A 15,328-nucleotide genomic window follows, 5' to 3' on the forward strand; every position below is an offset into this window, starting at 1 on the left:
AATATTGTGCAGACACCTGGAATTGCAGTCATTATTAATATGCGAATCACTTTTATAAAATATGCAAAAGAGAATCGTGGATCACGTTCTCAGGATCTTCAGTTGCCTTCGATTATCAGAGATCTACAAGGCAAAGATATACGATTTATGTGCAAGCGTTATGAAACTAATAACATCTACTATAATATGTTTTTATAACATGTCAAAAGCCTGCGCGAAATCTTTAGCCCTAACTTTTAACATTAAAAAAAATATATATGTGTGTATCGAATTCATTAATATCTATTCTAAATTTTTTATTAAAATATTCTTTTTATCTGTCGATAAAAAAATATAAATTGAGTATTTAAATACAGTTTATTAAAATATTTAATACAAAGGAAGTTAATGGAATCTATAATAATAATTGTAAAATAAAAAACTAAAGAAGAAACAAGCGCGCGTACACGTTATTACATAGAATAAGCAGTCGACATTCCATAGAACGACGTCTGTTCTTGGTTGTGTTCCGCGTTCTCTTCGCGAAAGAATCGCGGCTCGTTTTGTCTGCTCTTACTCGCCAGTAATTGCGATCGATACTACCTTGTCTTCGGCCTCGTCTTCGTTGTCGTCTTCGAAATTAAACGGCAGGGCAGTTCTTTCATCGAGGACGAGGCAGACCAGTGTAGAATGTAACCGTAAAGATATCTGAAAAACTCGATCTCGGTATGCACGCAGTTCGTGGCATGCAACGGACGAGCGAAATAGCTAAAGATTAACTGCACGTGTATCAAATCAATTCTAAAAACTTGATATATTGTTTTAAAAAGCACTTTAGTTTAAAAGAAAAAAATTGTTATCAATATTAAAAAATTCTTTTGTACATGATTAAATTCATACATACATTATTTTCTATCAATCTAATTTATATAACAAAATATTTATTTTTGTTTGATTTATTGTTCATTTAATATATTTAACAATTTTTCGATATTTATATTTTTCAAAGTAAAACATTCATGTGATATACCTACATATATTATATAATTTTTATGACAGATTTATCTATTAATAAATCGTATTCTTGTAGTATTCTTGTGTCAATTTTTAAATGAAATATTTAACATATATTATGATATATAGATATATATTTTATAACATATAGAAATAGATAGAAACAAACTACAATAAATATTTTTTACAGATACATTTAAAGAGTATAATTTGTCTTCTCTCTCGTTTTCTTAGAAATATATATTAAATATTTCTCTACGGATCTTTAATATTGTGTTCGATTCTCTGAGCAACGGAAATGCACACCTTTATTATTCGATATAGTACACCAAGGTTCTTACGTCTTTCTCATCTCGAAGGAAGTCATACGATGAGGCTTGCAATCACGTAAGCGAACATGGGAACAAACTCGGATATAAACGCGCAGGTGCGGTCAAACACTTGCAACGAGCAATCATGTGCTATTAAATGAGTTGGAGAGAGCAGTTATGAGAGTTTGCAGCGTTACAAAAAAATACTGCAAACTTATATTTAGTTCTGCTATTGAGTATTTGTGCACTCGCGTGAAAGATGATAATTATTTTGTAGTCGATCTATATGTTTTTCAATGACATTTCAGTTTAATCATCATCGATATGATGATGAATTTAGATCAAGATCAAAAATTAAAATTATGCTCGCGTTTATGAAAACAATTTGATCCTCAACAAAATGATTTTGTAACGAAATATTCATAATTAAATGAATTAGATATAAGCGTGAAAGCATGTTTTATGTACGCGGGATGGACGGCGTCGAATATTAATAATTCTATCTGTCCCGTTAGTCGGGCGCTAATTAGTACGCTGTAAATACACGCGGGGAATGTGCCGCTTGTCGACTGATTGTCGGTAAAAATTACATTCTTCCCACAACCGAAGTTAGGGGCTTGCCGCATTTCTCCTCGGCGATTGGCATTGACCTTTAGCTTGCTTCCTCTACGCGCGAGAGAACGATGAATGAAATGATCCCGGTCATTAATCGCCGCGTCGTCATTTCCGCGAAGAAACGCGTGTCTCGGCGCCGGAGAGAGGAAGACAAAGAGAGAAAAAGAAAGAGGGAGAGAGAGTTATACTGATTTTAATTAATTCCGAGACATTCCGCGTTTTTTCCGTCGTCGTTGTCGCAGAAACGCGAAGAGGGCAAATTCTTGAGGAGCGCAGATTCGCAGGATATACGTAGAGTCTTTCACGATGAACGTCATTCCGCGAACCACAGGTTACTGAGCTCAAGTCCTTAGACGATTGATAGCCTCGAGGGATCAAAGAATCGAGGTTACTACTCGTATAATAGCCTTGGGACAATTCATGATAGAATGGGAGTAGATAGCGTCGTATAAAACACTTTATAATTAAAGACTTTCACATAAGAATGATGATAATTGACTTAATAGGAATGAAGAAACATAATATTGAGATGTATGTCATGCATTTCTTCGAGCTCCGCACTACATATTAATGCGGCAAACTTAATGCAGCAAGCCACATCTCGCTTAATGAACGATAATTGCGCAAACAAGAGAATAAACGATATTACGTTGATAAGAAACTCAGGATTAAGTTAACGCAGACGCCATGGCTTGTTAACATTCATCAAGCGAACACTTTGCAGGATGTTGTTACAGCGATTCAAAGATTAACGCGCCGATTGTAAAATTGTAGGATTTCCGATATAAGCATACACTTTTTCGATTCAGTACGAAAAATATTAAAAAGTGATGGCTGTTAAACAAAAAGAGACCATTAAAGTCATAAACTCGAAATAAATACCAAATGAATTAATATCATAAATTGCCAAATATAATGCATCGATTTTATTATTCGATTTTATTATTATTTCCAACTTACGCTGGAATTTGCCATTCAAGGTTCCATGAGAGCGACATGAATCGTAAACTCCGCACTTTGTGAGAAATATAACTCGGGAGATGTTTATATGTGAGGTCTTTGTCGCAGTGTTGAAACAAAATCACGCGCGGCAATAATGGCAAGGACGACTTCTGGCTTTCCGTGTAAAGATCGCGGTATCGTGAAGAAGATCCTTTTGCGAGTCCGATCTCCCTTTTGCTCGGTTGAAACGAAAAGAAAAAAACACCGACCATAAACCTCGCGATGCTTGATACAACCGCGATATCTTCTGTCGCTACAAGTATTCGCGTGGCCTCTAACTTGTGTGCCGCGTCGTAATTAAGACGGCAAGAAAATATACCTATTAGCCGGTTAAGTGTAGAGGATGCAGAAAGAGTACTATGTAGATGGAAACGTTGTATCGCGCGAAGAGAAACGTATGAATAACAGCATCGCGATACTGTTGACCAGCGTGAAAGATTTAAATGGAAGTCGGCGCGATTTAGTGCTTTCTCTGTGTAGAAAACATCGAAGAAATTCGTCGAATAAATGCTTGAAATAGCGATATATACAATTTCTATAAAATTGCACAGAAGAGAGAGAAAGTGTGTGTGCGCGTTAATAATATTAAAATATTTTAAATAAGTAAATTTTCTTAAATTTATTCATCTCTATTGCGAAATAGAATGTTGCATGGTATATTATATAGATTATAGATCACTTATGAGTACATTACACTCGTTGAAGTCTTCAGATGGTAAAGCTAACGTGAGCTGTCACGAATGTCAAATGTTGCGATACTAAAGCCAGGTCATTAAAAATCTAATGCGATGATGTAACAATACTGAAGACTAAGAGGGTCATATTGTCATGATCACGATCTGTGATCACATTTAATAACCCGTGAAAATGAGCCATTAAAATGCAAGCATGTTTTGAACGTTCGCGTTCGTACTACTTAACTTCAAAGATAATTGAAAGAGACGCAATTCACACACAACAGACTGACGTAAGACGCTTCGCGATCCTATACTGGGAAAGATTATGGTTCTTCGCTACCTTATAAGTAGGTACTTGCGCGGTAATCAACAGAATAATCGTAAAACCGAAAGTGGACTTCTCAATTTGTACCGTGAGGAAAGAAATGAGTTCACGATTTTAAACACGATTGTTATGATAGACTCAATTGTTGATGCGAAACATTAGTTAGATGTTAAACTAAATATTTCAAATTGACGAATATTAACAATACACGTAATGAGTGACAATTAATATAAAAAATAACAACGAATAAATTACAAGACAAAATTTATTTCTTTATAAAGAAATAAAGTGCGCAAGCGAAATAAACTTAAATTTGAAAGATTCGATTGCTAATTGAAAAAACTATGAAAGCAATGAAGGAGCTTCCAGTATTAATTAAAATAGAATAAAAATAAAATTTGTTTTCTTTTATCTTGTTTTCCTCCGAAACAAAGTTTGCGTTTTATATATGATTAAAGAAAAAGACTAAAAAGATGTTTTGTCTCTCATCAAAAGAGAAATGTCGATTAGGGTCGCAGATGGTAAATGAGCTTTAGGTCGGTTTTGTAAGTACATTGAAATGTTAAATGTATTCTTTCTTTCATCGCAGCACACAAAAGAAGCTATACGTGGCATTGATGTCGAAATATTAAAACAAGTTGTATTCGACCTTGTCAACGATTCATTGTACTGATGGTTAATCTCACTATCAGCTTTTAAAGCAATAAGAATTAGCTTCTGTTACCTAATGACAATCTACAAAGCCGCGTTTTTCACGTGACACTTTGCGATATTTTTCTCAGAAATTTAGTCGAAAAACTGGACTATGCACTGTATGCTTGCAATGAGCGGATAACAGATGACGATACCGTATACTGTGCTAAATCTCACGGCGAGAAAATGAAGAGAAACTATAGCTAGGAAACTAATCTCGCTTGCTGATCTTGATTTTATAATTAATTCTAGAATTAACGGAGTTTGCTTCGCCGATAAAAGATCCATGGTTATGCAGGGATGATATTTAAAACGTTCGTCTCACTTGGATAAAGATACGTGATATAAATATGCAAATGCATCTAATTCTACGGAAAACTAAATTAAACGCGAATAACTCTTCAGATAACGTTAAATGATTATTATAACGGAGTATAAATCAATACTGACATTGTTGAAAATAAATAAGATTAATAAGAGAATATTACCATTTTTTTCAATCGATATTTAACATGAGCGTTATCTTGTACAATTTATAACTACTATAGCTACAGAGAGATTTACATTTTTAATAAAATAAAGATTAATTCTTGTCAGGAAAAAGCCGTTCTATGTATATCATATCATCCTGCATATTATCGAGATAGTTCTTTTCTTCATTCTTTCACTTTTCAATTTCTCGCACCGTCGAGCAAAAGCCGCGGGCGCAGTTAGCAAATTCTTCGCAACCCACAAGTGATATTGGTTTCACACATGGAAGAAGCGGAGAATGTGGAACGCCGCAGTAAATCGACGCGATCCAAACAGAACGCATATATGCGAGAGATCGCCTCTTCGAGAGGTCAGCGAAACCGTAAAGAAGCCGGAAATACTTGCGGATTTCTTGCGCGAAACATGAATGTATTGTGCCCGTTGCGGCGGAGGACGACCAGGGTCGTCTCCGGATCGGCAAACTGGACGATCAATCGAGCGCGATCGAAATGTCCGATCGATTAAGGCATGCCTCGCGTGCTCGAACGCGACGTTCATTGCTTCTCGAGCTTTCGGAGCGACGTTCGAAGGCTGAGTGTCTCGCGGAATCCTGAGGAAGACTTATTTGACATATTCCGACCTTTGATTAGTTGTCCGATCACAGTTCTTAATATATCGATATATCGAATATTCTCATCGAGATAGCAAGTTTTGCGTATGCGAGGAACGTTTGAATAAATCTAGCTTAAATGATCAAATATCGCGAGATGAAAAGGAAAAAGAAAACTGCCTCATGAAATCTTGTGAAATTTCACATTGATTATATTATCGATGGACAGCAAAGTGTCTCTAATGTATCTGTATAAAATTTGAGATTTTTATTTTATGATAATTATCCAATATTTAGTATTTTGTTTAATTCTCTCGGATGTGCATCACAATTCTTGATTTGTTATTTAAGTAAGCCAATTAAAATAAGTTGTTATACTCTGCATTAGTAAGGCTATACAGTTACTCTCTCAGTTGTATGTAGTATTATTATAGTAATAATCTCTACACGTTCGGATAATCTGCCCTGTGCTCGCGTTTCATATAAGTCATAGTAGTAAATTCTTTATCGTGTTCGCGAATTTTTTTTATCGAGTTTATATTTTAATGAAGATCGCTGATATATGCGAGTCGCGAGTGCATTGATGTTAGCGGGGATAAGAATCTGCAGCTACATGATTTGTTTCATAATCATCGTAAACAATCGCATTCACAGTCTTTCCACGTTTCTGGAATGCCGGGTCGTAGCGCGGGAGATAAGTGAATAGTAGAGACGAGTAAATTAGCTCTCTAATAAAAAAAAAAAAAAAAAAAAAAAAGAAGAGAATGGGACCGATGCGTATATATATGTCGGTTAATAATATATTCTCGTCGGCTTGTGCTATTCCGAAGAAAACCTTTCCCGTTAATTAGTTCGCTGTTAATTTCACGGAAATTTGAGTCGATAGAGCGAGCCACGCTAATGAATAAAGCGGATTTCGTAGAACATTTTGTCGTGACATATGACATTTCGCATTTTGTTGAAACATTAAATTCTATAAATTGTAAAAGACTTCAGCTGCGTCTGCTCCTTGGTTCTTTCCGATTCGCGCTCTTTCTCAGCTTTTGTATCAAATAATATTCTATGGAGATGTGTGTATAGAATGAAACCATAGAGGGAATGAGCTGTCGACAATTCTTTGTATGAAAGGAAGGAAAAGAGAAGAATATGAGATATCTCTATTATATCTTTGAGATAAATCACATGTTTAATTCTGTGAATTACAATTATTATGTGTTTGCATTATTTATTATATTTCACTTTAGTGATATAATTATATATTATATAAATTGTTCCACATCGCACGTTCAAAGTTTTTATATCTTTAAAAAATAAAATTATATATCTTTTTTGTATTATTTACTTAATTTCATGTTTCTGCTTTTTTTGTATATGACACATATTTTGGATTTCAAGATTTGAGATGCTTTATACACTAAAAAATACAATAAAAACTAATTAATCAAATCAATGACTGATTAATTTGCTCTCATCTTTTAATTAAGAAGACAACAATTTCTAATGATATATTACGACATGTGTATAACAATGTGCAAGCGTGTGACAATGATGTTGCCACATATATGTGATAACATTTATGCACCGTCCATTTCGAAATAATATTGAGCTAACTGTGCATTAATTAGGCAAACAAAGAAACATATATGAATACCCTCGACTATACGAGGAGTATGTAACGGCTGTGAAATCCTGGAAATCGTTGCCACATTCTGTCACGATGAGGCCCGCACAAAGAAACATTAGATACATCCAAGAACGAGCCTGGCTCGCGTCGCTTCGTCTAAGCGTTTCCCACGTGTTACTGGGTCACTATACTTTTTAAAGACGAGTACCGTATATTCACCTCAACCCACGAGTAATCTGAAATCTTCAGGGCCGCGGCACGATAGAGTCGCTAACTTGTTAGCGCCTAGCTTAGTCCTCTTCCGAAGCGAACTGGGAATTAGTAGTGTAACCGGTTGTACGTGGCGAAACGTACGCGTAACCTTCGGAGAAAGAAAGAAAAAAAAAAAAAAGCGCGGAGCCGCGGAGATCGAACGTGCGCTCCAACGAATGCGCTAATCGGTACGGTAAGAGTAATATCCATTAGTAGTCCCCTACAATTCAAAGGCTACCGACGGCCTCCTGACGCTTTTATTCCCGCGAAAAAATTCACGCCTCTACAACACACCGTGCAATTATCTACTTACGGACATTACACTTGCAACCGGCAACACTTGCATCTACTTGCCAGCTGTAATTACATGGCTGAAAGGCAATTCGCCGTTAAGAGGCAACGCGCGGCAGCGTTTTACGGGTAATTAACATTCGTCTCTCTATCGGGACCCTCGACGCGAGACGGGCCTTTCTTCGGAGCAACGTGTTTCCCGAGAGACGATGGACGCAACAATCCGCGAAAGTTTGCGCTCGCGTGATCCCCGGGAAACCCATCGCCGCGCTATTATCGAGGCGAATTGGTGCTCGTAAATTCTGGCACTTACCATTACCGTTACCGCGCTCGGAGAAGCCGCAGAAGCGCAACCTCGCAGTCTCTCTCTCTCTGCCCTTGAAGCGCAGAAATAATCGACGATACATCCGTGCGAACCTGGCGCCCAGAAATGGCCTAGAATAGTCGGTGTTTGAGGAATATCCTCGCGAGAACAAGGACAGACAGAGAAAAAAAGAGAGAGATGGCAAAGAGCGGTCGGCGTGTTATGGTTTAGTTATTCCACGGGAGTTAGTTTACGTGGCCAGGACTCTCTCTCGGCCACGAAGACATCCGGCGAGATGTCAGCAGGAACGAACGCTTTTCGTACTGGCTGACCTCATCGCTCCTTCGACCAGCCGGCATCGCGGCGCCCGGCGAGAAACCTTGAAGTACAAGCGAACAAAGACCGGCATCACGACTGAGCGAATTAATCCCTTTTCTTAATCGGAAGATCTAAATTCCTGAACCTAAATGCCTTTGTCTCTTGATTTTTGCGGTGCAACTTTATTCACACGCGGCCAAAAAGATAAGAATTCAGAGTGAATAAAATTTTTCAGAGACTAGAACAACACAAGCGCGCGCTACTCGCGCACCATTCTTCGGTTTTATGTCAAAAAAAATATTTTTTTAAAAATAATATAAAGTTTGTTTAAACTCGATTAATATTTTTTCATAGAAATTAGCTGTTTAAAGCGTTAATTTGCTAATTAAATTTTAAAATAATATGTTAAAAAATTAAAATAGTAATATGTTATAATATCTTATTTTCGATTAATATTTTTTGACAGAAATCAGCTGATTTCTGTCAAAAAATATTAATAAAGCGAAAATTTACTAATTAAATATTCTAGCTTATATTTATATTTATATTGTGTATGTTTATGAGATATTGGACACACACATATGTATATACATAATTTGTATATTTTGTTTTCAGATCAATATGTGTGCTGTGTACTACAACTTCGCTATTCCACGTATTGGTGAGTGAGAAATTATTTATTTTATAACATTTCTGTAGCGGTAATGGGGGTGTATATATGTTGAAAATATTAAAATAATAATCTGTTTTGAATAATATGTTATAATATCTTATCCGCGACTAATATTTTTTGACAAAAATCAGCTGATAATTGTCAAAAATATTAATCGAATTTAAAATATTATAACATCCCTTTCTAAAAAAAGCATTAATTGTAAGTCGATTCTCGCAAGTATTGTTGCATCTTTTCCGCGATGCTGATTGCGAGTATCGACTTTACATATCTTTTTTAGAAAAGGAAAAGATTATATTTTTTTTTTTTTTTTTTTTTTCCCCCCCATAAAATTGATTATTTCTTATGGTATCTAAATGACAAGATTTTTATGATTCGCTTAAAATTGATTCTTAAGATCGATGTCATAACGTTATGTCAAAATTTTTCATCTTAAGATTGTTGTTTCGCGATTTTAACCGATTTTAATTTTTCACGATATTTTGCGAAATTTTGCACGATTATTGGCGAACTTGTGTTAGTAATATTAATAAGGATAGGTGTAATGTTATATTGAATAAGTTTCTCTTGCACCACGAAAACTATTGCCCTCATAGTTGACCTGAACAAACGATATGGTTGAAAAACAGATATTCGATCCATCGACGATTTGCGGGCTACCATTGCAACATACGAGAGAATCGATCCGTAGACATAATCGAGCAATCATTTTCAAGATGATTTACGAGATCGTGGCGCCGTCAGATTGCGGTTGGTTTGCTCACCGAGCATGCACTATCGTAGCTCGCTTAACCCAAGCGAAATCTCTTTCGCGTATCTTTTACGTCTCATGTCATAAGAAATAATTCACGAGAAATATCCTGTATCGAGGATCCAACTTCTTTATAAACAAATTTTTTTCTCTTTCGCAACACATGCTTTGCTACTAATTATTTTTATTTTATATGCTGTTAATTCAAATATTGAACAATACTGAAAAAAACACCCAGAAGAAGAATTATAATAAAATGAGAAAAAAATGGCTCGACGAAACTGTGTCGCCATTACATAACGAAAGATCCAATACTGTTTTACGCAATTTGCAAAAGGTGCTCCGCAGCTACATTGTTACTTTGACTGATGGAATACTGTGGCTATATACATAATGGCTATATAAATATACTTAGGCGAGACACAACATATATAGCGTTATACAACAAGCACGTATTTCTGATGTATTAAGATTATATCTCTATGATACGATTAAGGCTATGGCTATTACGTATTACCGTTCTCTTTTCGGATCCAGACTACGCTCTAAAGTCAATTCCGGCTGGTAAAAGTATTACTGTCATTATATGCACAGTCCACAGGATATATATCATAAAATATAACGGTGACAGTAGACTGATGTTGCACGTAATGTTCAGATCGCACTACGTTGTAAATTGTGAGATTCGATATTGCGAGACTTTGCGAAACACAAAGTAAAACAGTTTTATACACGGATAAAAAGATATTATTTTTTTTTATATGCCATTTTCTTGTCGTGAAACCGATGAATAATTCTGACGTATCCAACGTGCGAGAATCGCTCACATCGTGACTTGTATTTATGCTTCTGCATTACGATCTATAAATTCTTATTATAGAGATAAACCGGATGTTAATCATTTCCACGCGGCGGACGTACACCTCGCTAGGGTGCCGTCGTCGGATGCCCCGCGATTTTTACAATCCCGCGGTGACAACAATGTCGCGCTATAAAATCACGATGTCACAGCGACTTTTCTAATGACGGGACGACGTGGGCTTTTACGAGCGAACCATTTGCCACCGCAGCGATGATGACCACGACGATGGTCGGCGTCAAAAGTACTCAACGACGGCGTTCTGCCTACTTGAACCCTGTGCGAAAGGTTCAAGGCGACAAGCCTTCGGAACCTGATGAACGCATTAACTATGCGGCTCGTTGTCTCACCGCGGGCGAGACGATCCTTAAGCCGAACGAAGTTCAGCGCGTTTCGATCATCGTAAGGGAAGACACGCGTGTGCGTGGCTGCACACACGCATCCCGGTGCTGGAGGTTAGATAACGGTGCAGCAGCCAGGTAGCAGACACGAAGACGACCTAAGGCCCGCAGGGCCGAAGAGAACGGGAGGACGGCTGCGTGAGAGGAGACGGTGGAATCGCGCGATTCCAGAATGAGAGGGACGTGCGTTTTTCTGGATAGCCTGAGATTAAAGGTGGGTACAAGGGAAGAGAGGACGGTCTCCTATACATTATTCGCGCCTAGCCCAGATTCCGAATCCTTTTCTGGGTACGATCGATCCAACGGCGACGGTCGTGACTGGTTCCATTTGAACCCGGACTCCCTCTCGTATCTGAGGAGTGATCGTCGGCCCTCCATGAGAATATCGCACGAAGGTGAAGAGAAGTAGGAGGGACACGTTTCGAGATAACGTTATTCACACGAGAAACTTGTCGAGGAACCCTTCGTCTTTTGATATCCGATGGAGAAATATGGAACACCGTCCGTTTTCCGGATTCACCGACCACGAGAATGAGAAGAAGAGAGAAAGCGAAAGCAGCTGGGACAGCCGTCGATACCGGAAGTTTCTCGGCGGGGGAGAATTCCGGAGTGGCAGATGAAATCGAGACGATGAACCCAGATTAACCCGACGCGACGCGGCGAAAAGCATGGAGGTGTGCGCCGAGCGTCGGACAAACGTCCAATTAAGTGGAGAAAGATGCCGTATAGCGCGGCGGGAGATTTTCGCGGGGTCTGGACACAGTCGTCGGTGCAGCCGAGCTTACTCTCTAATGCTTTTCTAACGATCGTCTCGTGTCGTTATGACGATCGCAGCGAGTCCGTGCCAATTTGATCTCCTCGTTTCCAGCGAGGCCGCGAGATAACTTGGCACAAATCCGATTCACGAAGTAACGGAGCCCATCTCTCGGCCATCGCTGCACGACTTTGATGAAACCCGATGCCATGCAGTCGCGTTGTTCGATGAAGGTCTCGCACCTTCTTTCTTTAATGAAACACGAAGTTCCATGTCAAATCATGTACATCGAGATATTTGAGCGGCAAAGTATACTGATGTAAGTTGAGAACCCAAGCAAGGAAGGAAGAATCGGCGATTCCTTCGAATCCTTCGAATATGAGTTTGTCTTGATTTTGGACCACCTGGCAGCCGAAACTTATACGTACATTCCTTCAGATTCTTGCGTTTCCAAGCAGAAAGATTTCGCGCAGCTGTCCACGAAAAAGAGCATCCGAGAAGAAGCAGCTGTCTCGCATATGTTTAATCGTTATACGTTTACTACGAGATCATTATACGTTTCGTATAATAACAAAGCAAGCATGGTGGTAATTTTGCGTGTATAACATCAATGCTAATTAGAATTTATTACCAGTGTTCACTAAGTCTCGAAGGTTTTGATACATACATGTTATTATTACGGTGCGCTGCGGTTCAGTATCGAGAATAATTCTCTCGTACCTGGCACACGAAGTATTACACGCGATAATTGTAAAGTCAATCCGAGAGGTAACGTCCCCGTCACTCGCGATATGATTTATCTCGCGTTTACGCTCTTCAGTGTCGGCGTGGCAACCGACACTTATCGGTTGTAATAGCGAATGCCCGGGCGAGGAATGAAATCATCGCTCGAAATTGGACTAGTCCTTTGTTGCCCAACCGAAAAGGGCTGCATTCCCGTCGGTCCGCTTCGCTATATTGCCACATCGTGCGCGCGCGCGCGGGTCGGCAATAAATTATGAAGATTGATGTTTCGCAAATCAAAGCCGGTCTCTCTCGCGAAAGCAGCACTTCAGAAACGGTCGCCGCGCCACGCGGGACAGGGAGAGGGAGTTTAAGCGGCCACGAACGGCCAGGATGATCTCACAAAGAAATTGTCTCGCCACCTACCTACCTACCTCACGGTTCTCTCTATGGATTAGAATTTACGTGCCGCGCGCACACAAGTTCGACCGGCACGGTTCCTCAGCTCCTCGAGCGACTTTTACGAGTCGTGTCGATTTACAGATCTCTCAGCACGGTTGACCCGGTTCTTCGTCAGTCGACCGGCGCGGCTAAGCGACTTTTAAGGTCTCCGAAAAGGCCGTTCTTCGCCTTTACGCTCGTATCAAGAGTTTACGGTTCGCACGACCCCGACGCCGCTGATCTTAGAGGCCATCACGACGATTTGCATGGTACTGATGCCGCTTACCAGGCGTGCCGTTTCGGTTCAGGGTCTGATAAGTATTCGCGTTTTCCGAACATTCGTCGACAATCAACACGTCAAGCCAAATAGACTTCAATTCATTGATATACGATTTTTTTTTCTTTCGAGCTGCTACCGCTGCCTACAGATTTTTTTAGATATATTGGAATTGAATAAAATGAGGTAGATAAAAAAAAGAGGACAACAAAAAGTGCAAGAAGTTTAGCTAAACAGAACAAAGCTATTATTATATCTCATTACTCTTAACTTGTCATTTGTTTTATTATTGTTTCATTGTTATTTATTGTTAGGTCTTATAAAGCAGCGTTATTAATGTCATCTTGTCTCTTGCGTACATCTTTATTAATTTGAATGCGTGCGTATCTGTCATTAATATTTCTAATTTTTCTTTTTCTTGAATTCAATAAAATTATTAATTATATTAATATTATTATTATACTATTGAGTAACGTTTGAATCGATATTGATAATATGAAAAGCGGCACATTCCGAGCCTGTTGCTATAATGTTTGAAAATTGAGAATAGATCGCGAATATTTATCTATCTAACGTAGCTCAAGTCGTGCCATCGAGCCGGATGACATTAAGTACATTTGTAGTACGTGTACCTTCGCCGTTGAGATATCACGTCGAGAGGCGAACTCTGACATTTCCGACATCACGAGAATTTTGTTTGAGAATAGATGACTAATGCAAGCTTGTTTACTAACGATTAACAGATCAAGCAATCGCTAATTGCTGTGGCATACATAGAAAAGATTATCTGTTTGAAAAATCATGTACAATAAATGTTAACTCGATAGATGGCTGAAAAATAATTGTCATTAAAATTTAATTTAGGTAGGGATGTCTTTTCATATAAACATTAATTACAGTTAATTGAAATAAGTTAATTTACTTTATAGAATTAAGAGGATTAAAAAAGCTGAGACTCAGTTAAATTTTAATTAACCAATTTAATATTTATGAGAATAAAATAAATATTGCATATTAGCAAAGACTTATAATTATAGTATTAGTATAAAACTTATAATTAATATTATATTAATTAGTTCTTAAATGAAATACTTGACGCTTTAAATTCGAAAGTATTCAAGATAAGAAGGCATAGAGCAATGTATGTAACATTTTAAACATATATCTTTAATTGTTGTCGCGAGACGGACAAATTTGTAAAAATAACACACATACAAATGATGAAAATACCAGAAGGGAGAGAAAGGTAAAGATGAAATGGCATAAAGCAAGCCGATCAGGTCGATTATCGCAGTAACGGCACTTCTTACGATAATTGACGGATCGTGCAGCGTTTCGGTCGGGAACAAAATTGCCAGATACAACAGGCTGCGAATACAATATGCGTGCCTTATGCACAGATACGTCTATCATCTTAATTGCGAAAGATACACATCTTAATTCGGATCAAGGACAGTCGCGTCACGGATTTGCGCCTCGAGCAACTGATACGACAATTTATTGTTCATGGCTGGTTATGATCGGACCTGCCGTAAACACAATGAGCGCGTACTGGAAAGTCTCTTTTATAATTTTAACATATTCTATTGACCCGCGTATACATGTTAATTGTATCCGCGACGAGTCATTCGGCTAATCGTTCAACTCTGACGTCTATCGCTAACATCTATCCGAAATAAATTATTTATGCGCCATAACTCACGCGGAGTGACAGGATTATAAGCGACCATTTACACAATCGCGGGTAGCACCTGCACTTAAATTATCCTTTATGTATAACTTTGTAGTCCGCTCTACGGCAAGGAGCAGCTACCGTGCGACATAAGTAGAATGCAAAGCAATGACGCGCTTGGTCATCCTCAACATACGAGATCCCAAGATCACGCGGGCATGATTTTTCCCACAAAAATCACCGGTTAACTGTAAAACGCGCAGTGGGTAGGTAAACGAACATATACATGGA

At 38.3% G+C, this 15,328-nt stretch overlaps 1 protein-coding gene and 1 long non-coding RNA gene across 4 annotated transcripts in view; one reads left to right on the forward strand and one right to left on the reverse strand.

The window, feature by feature from the left end:
• LOC145945970 (uncharacterized) overlaps positions 1–15,328 on the forward strand; it is a 169,662-nt gene that overhangs the window by 145,401 nt on the left and 8,933 nt on the right. For both annotated transcript variants that reach the window (XR_014426949.1, XR_014426950.1), the window contains one exon: positions 9,102–9,147. This is a non-coding gene — a long non-coding RNA (uncharacterized LOC145945970). The remainder of the gene's footprint in view (positions 1–9,101; positions 9,148–15,328) is intronic.
• Shrm (shroom) overlaps positions 1–15,328 on the reverse strand; it is a 159,388-nt gene that overhangs the window by 68,594 nt on the left and 75,466 nt on the right. The window lies entirely within an intron of this gene.

Source organism: Prenolepis imparis, unplaced genomic scaffold (assembly GCF_030444845.1).
Source record: "Prenolepis imparis isolate NDT839.2.m4 unplaced genomic scaffold, iyPreImpa1.0 SCAF_2, whole genome shotgun sequence".
NCBI lineage: Eukaryota > Metazoa > Arthropoda > Insecta > Hymenoptera > Formicidae > Prenolepis > Prenolepis imparis.